Source organism: Aquarana catesbeiana, linkage group LG01 (assembly GCF_042186555.1).
Source record: "Aquarana catesbeiana isolate 2022-GZ linkage group LG01, ASM4218655v1, whole genome shotgun sequence".
Lineage (NCBI taxonomy): Eukaryota > Metazoa > Chordata > Amphibia > Anura > Ranidae > Aquarana > Aquarana catesbeiana.
The window spans coordinates 328,383,109-328,397,773 of NC_133324.1; the positions used below are offsets into that span (position 1 = coordinate 328,383,109).

Consider the following 14,665-nt stretch of genomic DNA (forward strand, 5'->3'; position numbering starts at 1 on the left):
TCCACTGGTAATTCTAGGTGACAAGCCCTTCACCGGCATACAAATGCTCTTACCAGAAAAGATGGACCCCTGAATTAGCAGGTCAGAAACGCTTGTATGCACAATGGGATGATGGTATTCGTCAGCACAGCAGTGGAACCGGAACATCCAGGGCAAGGTTAAAAAAACAAGGGGACATGTTCTAAGTGCTTTCCGTTAAGTCATTTATTAGTAAAAGATCCACAAAGAACATAACGTGATGGTGCAAACGTTGTGCTGCATATAAAAACGATAAGCAGGTGTACAGATAAACACAGGATCTGAAGATCCAGAGGTGGCAGCGGACATCACCAGGGACATAAATTACACATCTAATTTTCTAACTACCGATTACACTTTTGTGAGGCACTGTAGGGCACCATAGTGGCATGAAGGGGCACTGATGTGGCATGAATGAGGCACGGATGAGAACTGATGAGGCACAGTTAAGCACTGATGAGGCATGAATGAGGCACGTATGAGCACCGATGTGGTATGGATGAGCACTGATGTGGCACGGATAAGCATGAATGAGACAGGGATGGGCACTAATCAGCGCTGTGGGCACTTCAGATCCAGCCCACTCAAGCTGCTGCACTGGCTCCCGCCTCTCCTCACATGCTGTACTGATCTGTGTCAGGAGAGGAGAGAGCTGAACCAGACATGTGCCAATTTGTTGACAAGTGATCACTCCTTCATTGGATTTGTCATTGACCCTTTAACCTGATCTGCTGGGTCCGGAAGGACCTGGCGATCACGGACACTTCCGGGGGAGTGCCAAAAGGGGCGCGCGGGAAGAGAGAGTCTGGGAGGATGTAATCATTGTACACCCTCCCAGAACTAGCTGGCCGCGCTGTAGCCGTCATTTGGCTTTGGCCCAGTCAGCAAATGGCTAAGAACTGAAACTTTAAGATCCCTGTTTTCTTGTGGAAGTAAAGAAGCTGTCGATTGTTCATCAATGAGTATTCTTCATGTGTGAATGAAGGGAATTTAGCTCCACCCTGGAGATTTCTTAAGACAGGCATGCTCAACCCGTGGCCCACAACCTCAAACCTATGGCAATCCGCACAGCCTCCTTCGGGTGCACGCCACTCTACTGAATGAGTGCAGGTGCTCCATAATCTGGGCGGCAGTCATACACAATCCACTGTTGCAGCTGGCTCCCCACTTTTCTCTCTCTTTCCTAACACAAACATGGGGAGAAGAGCCTTTAGCTCAAGGTTTCTCAACTCCAGCCCTCAAGTACCCCCAAATAGGTCATATTTTCAATTTTCCCCTCAGATGAAACAGCTGTGGTAATTACTAAGGCAGTGAAACAGATCAAATCACCTGTGCAAAATAATGGTATGCCTGAAAACATGACCTGTTGGGGGTACTTGAAGACTGGAGTTGAGAAACATTGCTTTAGCTTAATGGATTAAATCTAGTGGCATCCATACAAGAGTTCTAAAGGTGGGTTCTCAGAGTTGTGTGATGAGCTTGGTGTCATTCCGGGGAGCATGTGAGTGCATTACGTGTCATTTTATTGTTGCTTAATAAAGTTTATTGCACTACTAGGGCATGAGCTTTCCTGGTTTATTGTTTTTTTTATTTCACAGTCCACAGTCCATGTTTTGGCAATTCAATGATGGCTGCAAAGACCCAGATATAGCAAGGGCTCATTTACACTTGCTTCAGCTTCAACAAGGCTTCGGACACACTTTGTTAAAGCTCCCTGAAGCCAAGTCAAAGCTTCTGTCACTAAATAAAATGGTTAACTTACAGTCCTGTTTACACCTGCTTTTGCTTTGCTTCAAAAATTATACCCCATGTAGTTTCAGTGGTGCTTCAAATCGTCCTCAAAGCCTCCATAGAAGTCTATGGCAAAGCTCGCTTTAAGACCTCATCGAAACCTCACTGAAGCCCCATCAAAGCACCAAGCAAAAGCAGGTGTAAACAGGATTGTAAGCCAACCATTTTATTTAGTGACAGGGGCTTTGACTGGCATTCAGAGAGCTTTAACAAAGCGTGTCCGAAGCCATGTTTTGAAGCAAGTGTAAACGAGCCCTAAGGGCTCGTTTACACTTGCTTCAGCTTCAACACACATTAACGTTTAGTTTACACTTGCTTCAAAACAAGGCTTCGGACACGCTTTGTTAAAGTTCTCTGAACCATAGTCAAAGCCCGTCACTAAATAAAATGGTTAGCTTACAGTCCTGTTTACACCTGCTTTTGCTTTGCTTAAAAAATTAGACCCCATGTAGCCTTAGTGGTGTTTCAAAGCGTCTTAAAAGCCTCCACAGAAGTCTAAGGCAAAGTTCGCTTGAAGCCCCACGAAGCACCACCAAAGCTCCCCCGAAGCCTCACCGAAGGTGTAAAGAGGACTGTAAGCCAACCATTTTATTTAGTGACAGGTGCTTTGACTAGCGTTCAGAGAGCTTTAACAAAGCGTGTCCGAAACCATGTCTTGAATCAAGTGTAAACTAGTCCTAAAGGCTGAAACACTGATTTTGGCTGGTCACACCTGAGCCCGAGTGTGGAATTAATGGTGTTCTGGTTGATAAAAAATTAGAAAATTAGATTTTTGTGATCATGAATAAACAGTGGGTAAACTTCCAATGGGGATTAGTCCCACGGAAAATTGTGATTTTGATTGTTGTTTAAAATCTTCACTATGCTATTCAAAAAAAATTAAATATTGAAATTCTGATCCATTTCATTGTGGCCCACGACTGGTTACCAAATCACTTAAGTGGCCGGTACTCTTCAAAAAGTTGAGCACCCTTGCCTAATGCATGGTACACACGATCAGATTATTAGATGAATGAGGTTACTAAAGTCACCAAAATTATTGCACGTCAATAAAAATTCCGAAGTGATAGAACGTATTGCATTTTTGGACGACAACTGTTCGAAAGTGGTACTTTTCATACGGCTTTCTGATCGTGTGTGCAGGCCTTTAAGCTGATCACAAACACATACATTTTTTTAAAAATATCAGGCGAAGGATATAATACAGTAGCAAAGTTTTTTTAAAGAGAAGTTTCTTTTTTAAAATCATAGTTACCTAGGTGGATGCAGCATCAGTCTGATGCTGCATATGTCCCCTGCTGGCTCTAAGACTGAGAACTGATAAAGCTACAATAGTAGGAGAACATTTGTAATGTTGCTAGGTATATACTGTCCAAAATTACCTTTGTTGAAAAAAAACAAAAACAAAGGAAGAACTTGTATGTCACTTCTTAAAAAAGGACTACAGGCTGAACTCAGCCAAATATAAACTTGAAATACATATAAGGGGGCTGTGTTTGGCTACCTTAGGACCTGTATTCCTGTCCATCCAGTCCAGAAGTGTACATAAATCGTGCCAGACTGCAAAGCCAGGTTGGTGACCCGACTATTCTCTACCACAGGTAACCAATAGTTAATGCCCAGAGGTAAAACAAATCCTCATACACAAGTTGTACCTGTTTATCTGCAGCCCTCTCTCCTCTACATTTGTTCAAATTGCTGAAATATAAAACTTATCTGAGAGTTCAGAATAAAGGGGTCGGAGAGCTGAAGTTACACCGATTAGAGCTGATTGGAGGGAAAGGACACACCCCCTCCACACAGGAACAGAACTGAGGCTGTCAATTAGCTGAAGCTACCTCCCCATCATTTTTTTTCTCTTGGTGTCAGGAAAACTTGGAAGAAGTGATTCATACAAATGGCAGAGGAACGGGGCAGCACACAATAAGTGCTCTGGATTGAGAAAAGTACACACTGTAGAGAGATATGCTTTGTTCACATTTCATGTCTGAGGTTTACAACCACTTTAAGTCACCACCATGCATAATTATATTACATTATATATATTTTATTTATCACACACACAGAAACTAAAACAAATATTAGATTTTAAAGAAACCCTAGTTACATGTTTTTTTCGTCAACCATTTGGAGTTGAGCAAAACACATAGCAGCCAAGTAGCAAATTGCTAACATTCTAACATTTTGTATTTATTTAGGACAGAGAAAATAGTTTTTTTCACCATCTTATTTCATTAGGATGAATGTATATCACATCACTAATAATCATTATTAATGCTCAGCTTCTCTGGTGGTCAGTGGCTGCTTTCCATTTGTTGCCGTTCTTCTCTACATATGTTAAACAATTTCACATGTCAGAAAACAATCTTACTTATGTGAGTGCTGCCCACAGGATATGAAACCAGAGCAGACAATAGAGGATTTGGATGGATGAGTTGCCAATGAACCATACAAACACATGGACATTTGGCTCCTTCCTCTTGCCAAGAGCTATTATAGGATACAAGGGCTGCAGAACAATGCAAATGACATTCCTGCAAAACCTTAAAATAGTAATAAAAAGGGTAATTGCAACTAATTAACCTCACTGCAAATTTTAATGTATAAAATGTTCTCAGATAAGTCGAGAAAATCGAGAAACCATTAGCCAACCAAAAAAATTTTATTACATTTTTTTTTTTTTTTTAAGGGAAGTTTACATGGAGTTTTTTTCCTTGGTTTTCAATATCTCATACATTTATGTACCATAAAGGGTTACTGCCACCTTTCTTGTACAGGGCTTGGACTCAACAGGGGGACAGCCAACACGAAGGGGATCCTGGACAGGTGGGGGCTATCGGTGCAGCATTTACTGGAAGAGATTCCCTGTAGTTACCCCCTGCAACAGCTGAAAGCTAACTTCTTCTCTCCAGCCCGTCAGCTTTCAGCTGCTGCAGGCGGTAACTACAGGGGACTGGTTCCAGTAAATGTATTTCCAAGCTTCAGTTTGTGAATGAACAAAGTCTCTGTACAGAGTGCTCCTCCTTCATTCATCTGCAATGCAGCTGAGGCTGCACAGAAGAGGATTGGGGATCTAGGTCCTCAATTATTTTCTCGGGGGTCTGTTTAGACCCCCTGATATTTTACCAAGCACCTCCTTCCAGAGTTCTGAAAACAAAAATTGTAAGAGAAAGAAACAGTAACAAAAAAAAGGGGCTCATTTACACAGGTTCTCTGGCCCATACAGCGTGAATGAGCGGTTTGTGCGGCTGGAGCAGTCTGTTAAGCTGGATACACACTATACAACATTTGCTGTTAGATTTCCTTTAGATTTACCCATCAACTACAGTATGTAGTGCAAGGACCTGCCTGATGGCATACAAATTGAAAGTGTTTAGGTTTGACCTTATATTATATGGTTTTGGTAAATCTAAAGAAAAAAAAAAAAAAAAGGAAAGAAAATTGTATAGTGTGTATCCAGCTTTACTCTATGGTTACAAACACAGCTGCAGTGTTCAGGTGTGTAGGCCCAAATTCACACTGTCTGTGTTTGGGAGCCATGCACCTTCACCTACGTCGGCCAAATTAGGACTTGCTGCATTCCCATACCATAACATAGGCTGCCTGCACACGGCTCCAGCCACATAGAAAAAAAGCTCTGATTAAGACTGTGCAGGACATAGTGCTTATGTGAGCAAGTCCCAATACCTCATTTGCACAAAAAGCTTTATGTATTAAAGCAGTACAGCTTATTTTTTTAGATTTAGCAGGAATTTTGTAAGTTATAGTATGTTGTGTGTGTCTATTAATAAAGGCAGCAGGTTTACATGAAGGTAGTATGTTGTGTGTGTCTATTAATAAAGGCAGCAGGTTTACATGAGGGGTAAAAAACTTTCTGCGTCCCAAACTTCCCCCTAATACTTACCTAAGCCAGATCTAGAGATGTGCATGAGAGCTGCTGCTCTCTGCCTCCTAATTGGCTGAGACGCAGCAGCAGGAGCCATTGTGTTATGGACATACGCAGCGGGGCTTTGGAGCAGCTTGCTATGGGGGCACTCAACTGGGGGGAGGAGCCTAGAGCGCTGGCAGGGGAACCGAGAAGTGGAGGGTTGGGGCTGTGCCCAAAGCAGGTAAGTAGAACATGCTTGTTATTTAAAAAAAGAAAAATTATACCGTTTTCTATCACTTTAATGTAATTTTTGTAGGGTGGGGCAGGGTGGCGGGGTGGGGGGGATGCAAAAGCACCACAGTTTTTGATGTTAAGAAAGTGTTGGTGTGCTGAATCCGGTCTACTTGGAAGAGGAAGGTATTTTGGATATCTGCTTACATGTAAACCATTTTCTTGTCAGTGAAAGAAATAAAGCTTTCAAGTACAGATAGGTCAGTTTGCTAGCACTTTGACAGGTGAGCAAATGTCAAAGACAAGTTTGTCATCCATCTCTGCATCAAAGCCATAAAAACCATGTATCCATTAAGATGATCCGCACAGCCAGTTTTAGCTCTTAAGAATCTTCATGTTTATTGAAAAACCAGTGTACAAACGCAGATAAAAACCAGTTGATGCGTTTCAGCCTACAAGGCCTTAGTCATAACTAATAAAAAAACATGTATGCATAGATCTACACCCTATAATAAAGCATGTTTTGTACCAAGGGAGAAAACAAAAAACAGCAGAAACAGTGGACCACTTCTATGTAAAGAAAAGTAAAATACACTGCAGAAAAAAAAATTATCACTTTTAAAAGCAAGGATGCAGGATGATAAAAAGGGAAGAGGTGCAGAGTAGATCTTCTCACATAATAACTTCCAGACCATGTTACCTAAACTAAATGTCCCTATGCATTTAAAAAATTGTAAGAAAACAATGCAATAATGGCTTAACCAGTACACTTACAAGACTGTTACTTCGTGACAGATGCACAGAGGAGGATCTACGAGTGCTTGCAAATCTTGGAGGATGAGGCACAGAGTTGCAAGGTTCTTGCACACCAAGAAGAAGTGTCAGCTCTTCCACCTGTCGCACTAGCCTCTCTTGCTCTATATGGAGTCGAAGATTCTCTTCTTTTAAGTCATTGACCGTAGTGGTCAGTGGTTCCAACAGCATGGCCATATCTCGCATCTGCTGAGTGATCTGCTTCTGAAAAATCCGGAGATCATGCTCAGCACTGTACACCGATTCTGAGAGCTGGTTATCCAGCTCCTGAGTACCTGCACTAGGCATGGTTAGACAAGCTCTGTCTAGGAAGCTATCCTAGGACAGTAACCAGTAGAACAGACACCGGGCAGGATAGGGGGTGGGTGTGCCTTCCAACAGAGTAACTGTCACAAATCAGAGTGGATCTGTCCAAGGACACAGCTTGGGCCCACCTCCGATTCCCATTCTAATCCAGATATGGGGGAATGTTTACAGACAGGAGCTATAAATATATTTACAAAACATCTCTGTGCAGACACAAAGGGAAGAAAGATATGGATGCAGCAGGTGGCAGGAAGCTGCCTATTCCTAGAGCTGAAGCAGCAAGTTAACCTTTGTGCTGCCAATACTAGAACAATACTTTGCAGGAAACCCTGGCTGATGCAGATGGCAATCTGAAAAACTGTTGTTCTTTAGTTCAGTTCAATTAGAAAGCATTTAAGATTTTCCCACACAGTACTGTTTGACTTTTTACAGTATGTTGAGCTAGGTTTAAAGAATACGTAAACCCAGCATTTCATATTCCTGATATGTGCCTGCTGTACCATGTACTTGTATGAAAAAGTTTCCTGTTCTTTGTATTGCTTACTTTAAAAGTCCCTCTGCTTTCCGATTAAAAAAAAAAAAAATACCACACTAGGCATGAGAGCACTGCGTGGTCAGTTCTCTAGCAATGCTGGGAGCTCAGCCTGCTTTCCTCCAATGATCAGACTTGTCCCGACACCTATGCCCTGCCCCTTGCACAGCCTTTCACTGGGAGCACCAGTGTGCTGTTATTTCTCCTCCCCAGCTCTCTGAACCCCTTATGCAGCTGAGAACAGAAGGTATGTGATAAAAAAAAGGTGAATTTTTAATGTTTTTTTTATATCTATACACAAATGGTTTGCCTTTCATTTCTATTTGACACTGAATGGGTTGTTTTACAAGATGGCGATCATGGAACTACTGTTGCTACTTACTCCAAAGATGGCCATAGATAGATTGCAATTTGTCCGGTTCAGCAGGGACCAACCAAATTTTGATTCATCTATGGCAATTCCCGCACGACAGAAATCAATCAACTTCTGACAAAAACGGCACTATTGGAAAATGTTGCATTTGATCAGTGCAGCGCTGAACTGTGTATTCTGGCAGCGAAGGAGTCCCACTGTCAACAATAGCACAGTGGGGAAGATTCCCGTAAGTATCTCCAATGTGTGGATGGGAGAATCAGTTTGATTGCCTGCAGACTGATTGAGAGAAAAAAAAAAAAAAAAAAGCAATGGCCAGCTTAAAGCGGAGGTTCGCTGAAAAAAAAAATTATTAAAATCCAGCAGCTACAAATACTGCAGCTGCTGACTTTTAATAATCGGACACTTACCTGTCCAGGGAGCCCGCGATGTCGGCAGCCGAAGCCGATCCGTCCATTGGCTCTCGGCTGCTGCCATCCTCGGTAAGGGAATAAGGAAGTGAAGCCGTGCGACTTCACTTCCTGGTTCCCTACTGCGCATACGCGACTCGTGCTGCGCGTCCTCTCTGGTCCCTGCTGTGTCTCACATGAATACAGCAGTGGAGGAGAGTGTGGGTGCCGGAAGTGGCGTAGGTCACTGCAAGCGCCACAGTGATCTATGCCAGGAAGTGGGAGCAAATACCTGTATTAGACAGGAATCTGCTCCCTCCTCCCCCCTGAAAGGTGCCAAATGTGACACCGAAGGAGGGGGGGGGAGAAATCCAAAAAGTGGAAGTTCCATTTTTGGGTGGAACTTCACTTTAACTATGCAATCAGGTCTGACTAACACTGTATTACTGAGTTCTGCACTAGTATATAAAAAGGGGCTCATTATGAGACACACCATCTTGGTTTTCCTACTGCTTGTCAGCTAACATCCTGGGTAAACATGAACATTAGTCTGCTTGCAACAGTGTGTTCTATTCTATCCCAGGTAATAATGCAGGAAAATCTCCAGAAACCCAGACTGCTGATAATACTTTACAAGCAGTTCCTGCAAAACGTTTTCTTTTCTCATTTAGAAAAAAGGTTTTACATAAATAAAAGCCAATCGTTGTAAGCACTCCTGTCAGTATTAAATGGTTTATCTCATCAACGTAATTGCAAGAGAGCTTGCAGACTTACTGGCTGGATTACTAGATGAAAATTTGAGAAAGAAAACCTTAAAAAGAAAACGAATACAGCCATCACTTCTAAAAACTCATAAGCTGCAATATAATAAATATTTGCTTTTACGTTTAAAGTGGTTCTAAAGGCAGAAGGGTTTATTGTAACGTATTCTATGCATTAAGATAAAAAAATTCTGTGTGCAGCAGCCTCCCTCAGCCACCCAAATACTTATCTGAGCCCCATCTTGATCCAGTGATGTTGCAAGAGAGAGACTTGGCTGTCCAGGACTCTCCCCCCTGATTGGCTGAGACACAGCAGCGGGCGTCAAAGTCAGCGAGTCAATGAGAAGGAAGAGGGGGCAGGGACTGGCCATGGTTCCGTGTCTGAATGGACACACAGAGCAGCGGCTCGACTCGGGTGCCTCCATAGCAAACTGCTTGTTGAGGGGGCACTCAGCAGGAGGGAGGGGCCAGGAGCGCTGGTGAGGGACCCGAGAAGAGGAGGATCTGGACTGCTCTGTGCAAAACCACTGCACAGAGCAGGTAAGTATAATATTTTGTTTTTTATTATTTTGAATACACAAACAAGACTTTAGTATCACTTTTATAAGGTTTTACCTGACCTGACAAAGATACATTCAGTCACTTTTTAGTGCAAAACTACTTTTGGAAGTGGTTGTATGTGCCACTGAAAACGAATGTACGTTAAGCCAATAAAATAGTCTTTATAAGTATATGCTCCCTTCAAGTTATTGAGTAGATGCAACTTTTGCAGCAATTACATTCTGTATGGATAAGGCTCGATCAGCTTTGCAAAATTGGACACCGCAGTTCTTCTCATTCCTCTGATCCAGCTCTGCATTGATGTACCAGGATCAGAAATGGCCTTTAAGCCTAGCCATAAATTTTTTTATTGGATTAAGATTTCAACCTGCCAAACCAGGGCATGTACACTGTTTAAGACTAGGTTCACACCTATGCTTTTTTAGTGCGTTTTTGCAGTTTGTATACGTTCACATCTATATGTGTTTTTCAGCAGGTTTGTTTTTGGAAAAGGGTCAGCGGCTTTTTTTTTTCCAGCAGCAGATTGTATTTTGCGTGCAATAGACCTGCACCAAAAACACCAAATGTTGCATTTTTAATTAGTTTTGCATTTTTTTTCTCCATAAACTCTGAATGGCCGATTAAGGAGCAGGCGGCCACCACAACTGATGAGTCATCAGCGGTCAGTGGGGTTCTCCGCTGGCAGCAAAAAACGTGAAAAAAAATTGCCGGCAAAAATAAATAAAAAAATTAATTAATTAGGATTTTTTGTCATACTTACCTGTAAAAGCCTTTTCTTGGATAGTACATCATGGGACACAGAGTCAGGCTAATATTCATTACCTGCTGGGTTATACTCCATCATCAGGTGAATGGACAATGGTAGACCAAAGGTCTTCAGACAGGAAGTGATCCCCTATATAACCCCTCCCATACAGGAAGTACTTTAGTTCTGTAGCAAGCACCAAATCCTCAAAAAAAGAGGGGAGGTATCTCTGTGTCCCATGATGTACCCCAAGAAAAGGATTGTACAGGTAAGTATGACGTAAAAATCCTATTTTCTTTTTCATACATCATGGGACACAGAGGCTAATATTCATTACCTACTGGGATGTCCCAGAGCAATAGCCTTGAGGGGAGGGAGACACCCTGCCAAACAATAGCCATCAGAACTTATACGGGAGCCTGCAGTACACTGCGGCCGAATCCTCGGCTACTCGAACATTCACTTGATAAAATTTTGTGAACGTATGCAAGACCAGGTAGAAGCCTTACAAATCTGAGCCACAGATATCCGATGGCGAAAAGCCGAGGAGGTTCCTACACCCCTGGTAGAATGAGCTCTCACCCTAAAGGGAGGAATTTTACGTTTCAGACCCGTAGGCCTGAATGACCAATTGACGGACCCAATCGGCAATGGAAGCTTTGGAAGCTGCCTGCCCTTTCTTGGGTCCTTTTGGTAAAACAAAAAAAGGAGTCTGATCCTCGGATCTCCACAGATCTAGACAAATAAACCTTGACTGCCCAGACAACGTTCAAAGAATGCAGTCGCCTCTCTTCCGCCAAACAAGGTTGAAAGAAAAAAAGAAGGCAAAATAATGTCCTGCTTTAAATGAAAGGCCGACACCACTTTTGGCAAAAAGGTTGGAACAGGTCGTAACACGACCCTGTCATGGTGAAGGATCAAGTTTGGTTCCCTGCACGAAAGGGCCGCCAACTCCGACACCCTTCTAGCCGAGGTGCTGGCCACCAGGAAGGCTAGCTTGCATGACAGCAAGTCTAATGGAATTTCCTTGATTGGTTGAAATGGTCATTTCTGTAACACAGACAACACCAAGTTCAAGTACCACAGACACATAGGTGACCTAATGGGGGGAAGCAAGCGAGTTACCCCCAGCATAAAAGGTTCGGATCAGTGAATTGGAGGCTAAAGGCCTTTGGAAAAATACTGATAGGGCCGACACTTGACCTCTGATTGTACTCAAAGCCAATTTGATATCCACAGCTGACTGTAGAAAAGAGAATTCTCCCAATCACGTATTTCCGAGGATGTAATTTTCTGGCTTCACACCAAGCAATACAAGTCTCCCAGACATTATGATAAATTATCCTAGTGACAGCTTTTCTAGCATTCACTAGGGTAGACACTACTGGTCCCGAGATGCCACGGTCCTTCAGCACCCCGGCTTCAATAGCAATGCTGTCAAATGTAAAGACTGTAAATTGGGGTGGAATATGGGATCTTGAGACAGTAGATCGGGGCGACAATCTCTGGGAACCAGGGCCTTCCGGGCCAGGCTGGTTCCACCAGAATGACTGGAACCCCCTCTTTCCGAATCCTGCGCAAGAAATGTGGAAGGAGAGGGATCGGAGGGAAAGCATATACCAGGAAGTACTGTCTCCATGGAACTATCAGAGCATCTGCTCCAACTGCCAGGGGATCCCATGTTCAGGACACAAATTGCTGTAGCTTGTTGTTGAATCTGGATGCCAATAGGTTGACCTCTGGCCATCCCCAACGCTGGTAAATTTCCTGGCACACCCCTGGATGTAGGGACTATTCCCCCGGGCAGATCTGCTGGCGGCTGAGATAATCTGTTCTCTACTCCCGGGATATGGACTGCTGATATAAAATCGGCACATGTCCCTCTGCCCAGGCGAGTATGTGGTTCACCTTTTTCAGAGCTGAACGACTCCTGGTACCGCCTTGGTGGTTTATATAGGCCACTGAGGTGGCATTGTCAGACTGAACCCAATAGGGCAGTCCTGAAGCTCTACTGTCCAGGACTGTAGGGCCAGACATACTGCCCATAATTCCAGGACGTTGATGGGCAGGATCTGTTCTGTCCCTGACCATTTCCCCTGAGCTGTGAGCCCTTCTAGGGTCGCTCACCAGCCTGAGAGACTGGCATCTGTAGTCAGTACAGTGGAACCTTGGTTAACGAGCAACGCTGTTAACGAGCATTTTGAAAGATGAGCAACGTATCTTTTTTAATTCGGACTCGGTTTGCGAGTGTTGTCTCGCAAAACGAGCAGAATTCAAGCTAATGAGATGTGCAGTACCGCATTTGGCCAGAGGTGCGGGGGCGTCGGTGACACTCAGGACGGTTCGGAATAGTTCGGAAATACTCCGTTCCCGAGTCTTTCTGAGTTCAGCCGAGCTGTCCCCGAGTATTTCTGAGGCTCTCCGGCACCCCCCCTACCTCTGGCCACATGCGGTATCGCATGCAATAGAAGTCAATGCGGAAAAAATTATCTTTGTTTCCATTGACTTCTATGGGGAAACTCGCTTTGATATGCGAGTGCTTTGTATTACAAGCATTCTCCTGGAACGGATTATGCTTATTATCCAACGTTGCACTGTACTCTCCAAGTTACCAGGAGAAACGATTTTCTCTTTTGCAGGTTCTGATCTTGCAACCATCCATTTAGGCTTAAACGTGCCCGGGAAGATAAGCACATTGCATAATCCAGGGCTTTTCCTCTTCTAGTCCAGGCCAACAAGATGTCTTGTTGTAAAGGCCTGGAATGGAACTGGGCATAGGGCACTGCCTCGAAGGAAGAGACCATCCTCCCTAGAAGACTCATACAGAGCTGAATGGAGGGTTGTCTGGTGTCCCTTACCTGATGCACCTGAACCTTCAGGGCACAGATCCTTCTGGGTGACAAGAATATTCTTGCTTGAACCATATCTAGGATCAGACCTAAATACTTTAGACTTTGAGCTGGTTTCAAGGCTGACTTCAGTATTTATGATCCAGCCCAAGCTTTTCAAATACCGCACTGTACATATTATGCTCTGTTCATATTATGCTCTGTTCTAAAGCCTGTAATGAGTGATCTCTGAGTAGGTCGTCCAGATACCCGAGCACCAGCATCCCTTGGGCCCTTAAAAGACCCAGTAGTGGTGCTAGGACCTTTGTGAACACCCGGGGAGCTGTAGCAAGCTCAAAGGGTAGAGCCAAAAAATGAAAAAGACGTTCCTATACTGCAAAATGTAGGAACCTCTGATGAGGCTGAAAGATAGGTATGTGTAAATGTGTGAATGTCTTTTATATTGATGGAGACTAGAAAGTCTCCCCTCTGGAGTGAGGCTACTACTGAACATAGCGGCACTCTTGCAAACGCACGTGTGCCCCAGTGAACCAAGGCGAAATGGCACACAGTCGTGCTCCATCCTACAGGTAAAAAAAACAGCCAGACACAAGCAAAAAGAGCACACTTTGCAAACACCCATAGATAGCCCAAAACTCCCCCATATGGTCAACACACACAGGTGTCCAGCCTCTAGCTAGCTTGTCTGATTGTTACAATCACTGGGACACCCCACAATATTAAGTAAAGGGGTTTCACTTACCTGCGCAGGGCAGCTTAGAAACTAAGAGCCTAATCTTCACCCTTCCCAAGGGGTTCCTGTCACTTGAGGAACTTCAAGGACTGGGTACCCTTTGGGTCCACTCCCTTGGACCTGTACAGCACCCCTCAGGAATGCCTTAGCGCTGTAGAGTCCAGGATTTCATCGCAGGGTCCAGCGCCCAGAGCCGCATTACAGGCAAAACCTTGCAGGATCTTGAGTCTTCTTTGCGAGGCTCGGGTACCAATTATCGAAGCATATAAGCCTGTGTCAAATGGATCTGATCGGTCAATCCCTGGATTCATTTAAGAATTGTTTGTGGGACTAGAGACCTGGAGTTCAGAGAGCTCAAACAAACCGTGCCATCCACATTGCAGATACTGGTAAAAAACTAAAGAACCTCCTGTGAGGGAGGGGTTATATAGGGGATCACTTCCTGTCTGAAGACCTTTAGTCTACCTGTGTCCATTCACCTAATGATGGAATATAACCCAGTAGGTAATGAATATTAGCCTGACTCTGTGTCCCATGATGTATGAAAAAAAAAAAAGTCCAAACAACCTTGTCCATCGTCAATCACAATGCCCACTGCCAACCCACGTAAGGCTACCACCGTCTGCCAGCTCCGCCATCTGACAGTTCTAAAATAACTAGGGGGGGCGGGGGTCACCCACTGACATCACTGGTGG

General features: G+C 43.9%; 1 protein-coding gene across 4 annotated transcripts in view; it reads right to left on the bottom strand.

Annotated features, from left to right (window-relative positions):
* SMTN (smoothelin) overlaps nucleotides 1-14,665 on the bottom strand; it is a 219,956-nt gene that overhangs the window by 37,440 nt on the left and 167,851 nt on the right. The gene's annotated exons all lie outside the window — the stretch shown is intronic.